Raw genomic sequence first — 8521 nt, 5'->3', positions numbered from 1 at the left:
GGAAGCTAGTGAGACAAAAGTCAGGAACGGAGGTAGGAAAGGGAAGACAGAAGAGAAGGCACAATACACCAACAATTCAACTAAACGCACTTATACAGTCAGAGTCATACAGCACTGACCCTTCAGTTAAACTCATCCAACCAAACATTCCAATTTGATGTCGTCCCATTTGCCAGCATTTGGCCCACGTCTCTCTAAACCCTTCCTATTCATATACCCATCCAGATGCCTTTAAAATGTTGTAATTGCACAACTCTCCACCACTTCCTCTGCCACCTAACTCTGTACAGGCACCATCTGTGAAAACGTTACCCCTCAGATGTTTAAAATAGTCCCAACACACCTTAAACACGTCCTCTAGTTATGGACTCCCCTCACCCTAAGAAAAAAGACCTGGCTATTCATTCTATTCATTCATGATTTTGAACCTCTATAAAGGTCGCCCCTCTGCCTCTCATGCTCCAGGGATAAAAGTCAGCCTCAACCTGTAACTCAAACCCTCCAGTCACTTTATATAGATTATTTCTTCCATTAGTAAGAATCATGGCAATTCCATACATATTCAACTGTTACACTCTACTGCCTTCCCCACATATCCGGGACATCTCACCTGGAAATTCAAGGCTTAGTGAGACTCCAAGGTATTCATAATTTACAGTTTAACATCTGAACAGTCAAAACTCATTGCCACCCATTTATTATCTACCTACATTGCTCACAGCATCCCACTATACCATGAAAGTTAGAACAAAGTTACTGTTTCTAAAATACTGCATTCCTTCAAAGCCAAAAATGGAAATTAAACATTGCTATCTCAGATTCAGGATTTTAGAACATTTCTTACAGAAGAGATAAAGTTGTTAATACTGCAGAATTGATACTTTAACACATTTTCCAGACGGCAGATAATTAAGTTGGCAATTCCCACTTTTCACTGTATTTCCAGTGTCCCGAAGGTGCTATTTAGGTTCAATTATACTATCCAGTATAGACTTCCAATGCATTTTGGAAAATAAGTGCTTGGAAACCTTGATAAATTTTACTGACAGAAGTTTTGCAGATAATACACACAATTGATACTTTAGCATTTTCAGTATGGCTCCTATCAAATTTGGAAGAATTCACAGAACAGAACTCAATTTTCCTACAGTTCAGGGCTTCATAACAACTTCAGGAAAGAATCAGACAAGCAACATCCGACTCTAATCATTAGATAAAGAGGTCATAGCTCTTTAGTAATGATTCCTCCCAGCCCAGATACAGTGTTATTGAAAAGAGGTACATTCTTGCAGTTATGAATCTCAAAATCGGTAATAAACTGGGTGAAAAAAAAACGAAGATCACATCTAACTACATTCTTTTACAGGTGACCCATTCTTAACATCCTGAAAGTAGTACCATGGACCAGGAATGATATCGAACAATGGTGAATACATGATGAATTAGAGCTAAACCTACTCCTATTTTTAAAAAGTGCTACTTGTAACATGGGTCATCCAAGAGGTGGGCCATGTTCCAAGTGCCATTTACTTTCAAGTTTTTTTGCTGAAGGCTGAACAGATCAATCCAAGATGTAGGTTCTGCCATAAAAGTGTCATGCAGGAAGCGCTGATCTGATTGTTGGTTCCATTATGATTGCATACATGATTTGGCCTCCCAAAGTCACTATTTTTCAACTCATTGGTTCACACCTCCCAGTTACTAATATAAGTAGTTAGGAACTTGCAAGCATCGTTGAAGAGGAATTTTAGGCTGATAGAGTCAAAGAACATGGAAACACACCCCTCAGTCCAAACATAATCCCAACCAAAACTAATCCTACTTGCTGCTCCTGGCCCATATCCCTTCAAACTTCTCCTATTCGTGTACATATCTAAATGTCTTTTAAACGTTGCAACTGTGCTCACATCCACCACTTCCTCAGGAAGTCCAATCCACATATGAACCACCCTGTGTAAAAACTGCACCCCTCATGTTTTTAAATCTCTCTCCGCTCATCTTAAAAATATGCCTACTAGTCTTGAAATTTCCCATCCTAGGGAAAAGGCACCTACCATTAACCCTATCCATACCCCTCAATCTCCTAATTTGCACTGAAAAAAGTCCCAGCCTTTCCTTTTAACTCAAACTTTCCATACCCAGCAACATCCAGGTAAGTCACCTCTGAACCCTCTCTAGCTTAACTGTATCCTTCCTACAACAGGGGAACCAGAACTGGACACAGTACTCCAGAAGATCTTCTGGTTCCAGCTACATCATATAGAAAATCATTGGGTATATGACCATCTTCCATCAGGTAAGTGTGCCCAAACCAAAAAGTCACCTTAACTTGTTAAGTACTAACATACAGATTTACCAGAGAGAATACAGTGTTTGTTCTTCCACATGCCCAAAATGCACCATTAACAGTAAAGGTGAAGCTGAGCTTCCTTTTCTGATCACCAAAAGCCCAGCTACATTGCAGTCACACAATATGATAAGACCATATAGGCATTATATCATGTCATCTTGATGTTACAAGACTGCAACTCCAGCCTGAACAAAACCATCTCTTAACCTAGTCACAAAAATTGAACACAGCCAGCATCTTCAGAGTTTAGCAATTTAAACTATATTGGCCTTATTTCTCGCACTATCCCAAACGAATAAAGTTCATTCTGGATGTTAGTAGCTTTCTTTTTAAAATAAAGCTTCAATTAATTGCAATCTCTTCCACCAGATTAAATTCTTTATATACAATCAGTATCCACAAAAAGCTCCACTAGAAAAGAAAAGTAGACATGAAGCTGAACAGCATGCAGCTTGCAAGACTCATACTACTTTCCAAATATAGAAATTAATCTAGGAGATGAGAAAAACATTTGAGACACCCTTTAGTAAAGAGGGCAACTTTATTCCAAGGGGCTTTTCAATCTTGTAAATAGAGTACCTAAAAAGCACAGAAGTTAGTTTCTAGAATAGATACACAGTTTCAACATACAGCTGGATACAACAAATGTTGAAAGCAAAAAACAATAAAGCCCAGAAAACCATAGAAAAAATGATCAGAAATAGCAGGATAAGTTCAAGGTAATCAGGCAGTCAATTTAGTTTCATGAAAGGCAAATCACATTTAACCAATCTACTGAATATCTGAAAATGTAACATGTCATGGATTGGGGAGAGGGCGAAGTGGATGTACTGTATGTAGATTTTCAGAAGGCATTTGATAAAATAGTTCAAAGATTTGATGTAAACTATGGAATTTGTGCATAATGTTTAATATTATTTGTGACAAGTTTGAGTTTCTGGTTATTAAGTTAGTCAGTGGTGGGTTGTGTGTGTAACCGAGGTTACTAATTAACCAATTTCCACTGCTGTAATTTTTTAAGAAAATAAGTGTTTTGAGACCCAACTTTAGTGTGAATGCTTTATTTGCACCACCAATGGGCTTTTGTTCATTTAGATTAGTTCCAAGCTGGGTCACAAAACAAAGGGATCTCAAGGTTTGTTAGTGTGTGTTCTGGAACGTTATAAAAAACTTAAAGGAAACACCTTAACAAGACAATTTTTAGCAGTCCTGTAAAGCATTTGGAATATTATGGTTGTAGACTAGCGTTGAGAATATTAGGACATATAGTGAACTACGTTACATGAGCGTGAAGAGAAAGTGTTCGTGCCAGATCAGGAGTATTAGCATAAAACGAAGAGAGGTTACTTATATTCTGCTAAATGTTCTGTCACAACCTTTATAACAGAATATAATAAAATGCCCCCAAATGACAGATGTTAACTTTCATTTTTTTTTGGTCCCCCTCTCTTTTTGAATAAGGATGTTTCATCGTTAGTTTTTCAAAGCTCTGGGACTTTGCCAAAACCTAATGATCCTTGAAACATTACTACTACATCTGAGTAACTATTTCCTTTAAATATCCTCAAATGCAATGCATCAGATCCAGGAGGCTTGTCAGCCTTTAGTCCCATTAGTTCCCCTAGTATTTTCTCTCTAGTGATCATTATTTCCTCCTCCTCTTTTTGCCCTTTGATTATTGTATCATTTTTGGAACATTACTGTCTTACACACAAAGGGTGAGGGGGGTTTGGAACACTTCCATAAATGGCAGTGAACGCAAGATCAATTGTTAAATTTCTCATTTAAGTTTTTATTAAGCAAAACGTTTTAAGGGATCAGCCATGATCTGACCTGAATGGTAGAACAGGCTCGATAGACTGAGTGATCTACTCCTGCTGATGCAAAATATTTAATGAAATGCTATCATTTCCTGGTTTCCCATTATTATTTCCTCAGCTTAATTCTAAGGAGCCTTTATTCACTTTGGCCTCTAGTTAAAGCATTGCAGGCCAACACGATTTTAAAGAATGGTGGTGCAGACTTGATAGACCATAATACACAGTAAAGAATTTCCAGCCCTCTTATTTGGATTTTTGTTTACAGTTACTTAACTCACATTTAACAGATTCTCCAAGTCAAAGGTCCTTAGACCTCCCCATATTATCTAAGATGTCATTCCAGAGCAACACTAAGAAATGCTGTAGCCTTTCAGAGTGGACATTAAATCCAAGCCTTTGCAGGAGGGACTGGTGACAGATTCAATTGAGATTTTGTTTCTAAACTAGAAAAAGTTGCATGATATGATAAATTTGACAAGTTTGAAGAAACTATGGGTGAATGAGATTAGCAGAGCTGCTGCTGAGAATCCAAAGACATGACAAACCAAGTGGATTCTTTCTGCACTGAAATGTCTTTACAATTCTATGAAAGCAGATAATACTAGCCCCTTGACATCTGATGAATTGAGCACTAAAAGGAAGAGTTAATTTGCCCTCTCCTCAGTGAGTAGATCTATACAAGTTTTCTTTGCTTAGCAATAGCTTAAAAACAACACTGGGGTATAAAAAAAAGAATGTCCTTTATAACTATTCAAAGAGCAATATTTACTCTTCAACCAGCATCCTTTTAAACAAAAATGAAATGTTATGGTTGTTCCTCAGATAGATATTTGCAGAATCTTGTAGTACACGTTGTCTTCGCCATCTTGCAACAGTAACTACACATGAACAACAATTTACACAGTCACAGTTTATGACAGCTGGTCCTAAACTGGAGCATGGGTAGCAGCAAATGAGGTCACAAGGTCCGTCTCATCCAAAGGGGCACTCTTGGACTGCAGTCACACAGGAGAGGTCATGACTTAGCGGTATTATTACTCAATTATTAGACGAGAGACTTAAGTAATTTTCTGGGCACCTGGGTTCAAATCCTGCTATGGCAGATGGTGGAATCTGAATTCAATAAAAATCTGGAATTAGAAGTCTGATAATGAAGAACGATAACCCGGAAATTATTGCCGACTGTCAGGAAAGACCCATCCTGTTCACTAACGAACCAAGGGAAGGAAACAGCCATCCCTACCTTAGTCTGGCCTACATGTAACATTCTAAACTATCCTCTGGGCAATAAATGCTGGTCTAGCCAGAAATGCCCAGATCCCATAAATTAATTTTTTTTTTGAAATAAAGTCAAGCACCAAGACACGGTGTACCAGCACTGCCCTTGTTCGGTTCATTTGTATGTTTTTTTCCTGCAACCCCACACCTCTCATCCCACCCACCCCCAAAAATGTGCCATTGAGAAGTAAAGAATTGGCTGAAACCTCACTAGCCAATTGCTATGCTGGTTCAGAGCACTCCATTTCCCACATGATCCGTCTCCTGACTCATGGTAATGTTTCACCCACTGTTGGGGTACAACTGGAGCCATAGAATGACACAGGCTTCAACTATCTTAACACCATCACTGGGCTCAACTTGCATGCCCAATACTTCCTGACAAAGGTCCAGGAGCTGGACTGGTTCAGGTGAATGGATGGATTGGGCAGTACCTAAATAGTGTTTTACCACATCATACAATGTAAAGATGTTTAGAAAGTAACATATTTCTGTATACAATTAAAGTTTTGTTCTACAGCATGTTACAATGCTGCTTTGTCAGTGATTTTTTGGTGACATTGCAATTGCATTAGTTTTCAAGTAACAAAATGGGGTATTATTGCCAGAAAGTTTAGGAAGCCTTGGTGTCAGATATCCTGAAATTTTAGAAGATTCAATGCAAACTTCTTCCAAGCAATGTAACACTTCAGTGTTTAACATGTTCTATGGTGATCCATGTTTTCTTCCCCAATTTAAACGTTACAATTAAGTAACTTACCTTCCTTCCCCCCCCACCACAATGTCCTTTTTCTAAGACACCACTACACCGGTGCCTTACATCCCTGCTGGAAAAATTAAAGTGCTTGTTACTTTTTGTCTGTAGTATTATCCATCTTCCCAAAAAACACAAGTAATTATTGTTAATAAAAAAAAGTAATTTCCCTTCCTGACCAGCAATAGCATCAGATCTCTCCCAGGTTTAGTACATGGAGAAAAATGCATGTACTTCATCATCCAACACAACATTGCTCTCTGCAATGGGAAATAAATCTTCATTTCAATTAATGCTAGAATAAGTGATTGCACGTGTTAAAGGCAACTAAATACCAACCTGCCCGAATATGTAGTCTTCACTTAAACTGGTTTTCAACTACAAAGTTTAGAATAAACTCAAAATTTGCATCACGTGGTTACTTCCCATGAGGTAACAGAAGATAAATTCTCATTTACTCAATGGCCACGACAAATCTAGTCTTCCTTTCAAACAGTGGGGAAACACATGTGCATCTATTCCAGTTTGCAAATTAAACTTATGCTCATGTAATTAAGATACTCTCCTTAGGAGAAGGAAAAATATTCCCTAGAGCTTACCACCTCCTTTAGACACCCCAAACTCACCATCCAAAACAAAATGGAGAAGGTGAATGTAATGTCAAATTTTTAACTCAATCCACCTGCCCACAGCCATCAAGTTCCTGGAAACAGGGGGTGGAAAAAAAAATTACAAACTAATTAGAAAGCCCCTGGAATTCTTCAGTAATCAGATGACACAAAATGGAACCTGTTTTGTCTCAAGGTCCTGGAGCTCCAGTGCATCAACAGAAAAGAAGTCATAGAACTTCAGCTCGACTCAAGTCTGTCAACTTTTAAAATCCCAAACATGAGCAAGATAGCACGAAAAATTCTATAAGAAATACAATTTAAAGTATTGGCGCTATTGGAGCGCAGGTTAAATTGAATATTTAACATTTCTCCACATTACACACAACAAACTTGAAGTATTCAAAACTGTTCATTCTCCCATAAAGTTCTCATTGGCAGGGGATAGATTCTGACCATTCCTACATAGCCCAGATGATCCGATGACCCATGAAATCCAGAAAAGTCACTAATCAAGCCAAGTAATGAAGTTTCACTCTCCAGCATTATACAAATGAGGCTGTAGTGCTACAGAGGGCAAGTGGCCAACTGGTAAAAAGCTAGCAAGCTGTATCACTGAAAGCAATATTTTGATTCCATAGTAACCAAAAGGAAGAAGGGTGAATCCATGCTCTTTTCACGGAAAAGCACTGTGGGAGATCAAGGAATTTTTTCAATGATGCCAGGCAGCCAACATCTCCAGATCCAAGAACAGCTCAGCTGTACAGTACATTACAAGAACAACTCGTGAACAATTGGGAAGAGCCTGCTATAATCAAAATAGCAACTTGTCCATCAAACAGAATCATGCACTGAATTCAAGTAAAGAGGCGGCATAGAAGAAAAGGAAGCAAATCCTGCACTCTGGATCAGACCACAATGTGGAACATCCACCTCACGTGCAAAGATAAAGGTTGAGAAATGGCCTATTCAAATCGTGTGACTTACAGCAGAGAGCCACAAGCCGCAGTTAAAAATTATCCTTGAATCAAAAGATAGCCAACATTTGTCACAATCCAACTCCAATTCTTTACTGAACTGTTAAGATTACAAACAGGGGGAGGCAATGGCCTAGTGGTATTATTGCTAGACTGTTAATCCAGAGACCCAGGTAATGTTCTGGGGACCTGGGTTCAAATCCCAACACAGCAGGGGGTGGTATGTGAATTCAATAAATATCTGAATTAAGAGTCTATGACCATGAATCCATTGCCGATTGTTGGAAAAACCCATCTGGTTCACTTGTGGCCTTTAGGGAAGGAAACTACCATCCTTACCTGGCCTATGTGACTCCAGATCCACAGCAATGTGGTTGAATCATTACTGCCCTGTGGACAATTAGGGATGGGCAATAAATGCTCGCCTAGCCTGAAGGACATATTTCCAAGTCAGGATGGTGAGCGGCTTGGAAAGGAACTTGCAGGTGGTGTTACCATGTATCTGCTGCTCTGGTCCTTCTAGATGGAAGTGGTCATGGGTTTGGAAAGTGCTGCCTAAGAATTTAAGGTGATTTTTGTAGATGGTATACACTGCTGCTGAGCAATGGTATGTGAGATTAATGTTTGCAAACATGATGCCAGTCAAGCAGACTTGGTCCAGATGGTATGAAACCACCTGCATGTTGCTGGAGCTGCACTAACCCAGGAAAGTTGGGCATGTCTCATCACACCCC

Source organism: Rhincodon typus, chromosome 25 (assembly GCF_021869965.1).
Source record: "Rhincodon typus isolate 14 chromosome 25, sRhiTyp1.1, whole genome shotgun sequence".
NCBI lineage: Eukaryota > Metazoa > Chordata > Chondrichthyes > Orectolobiformes > Rhincodontidae > Rhincodon > Rhincodon typus.
Note: the sequence above shows the minus strand (reverse complement) of the source record.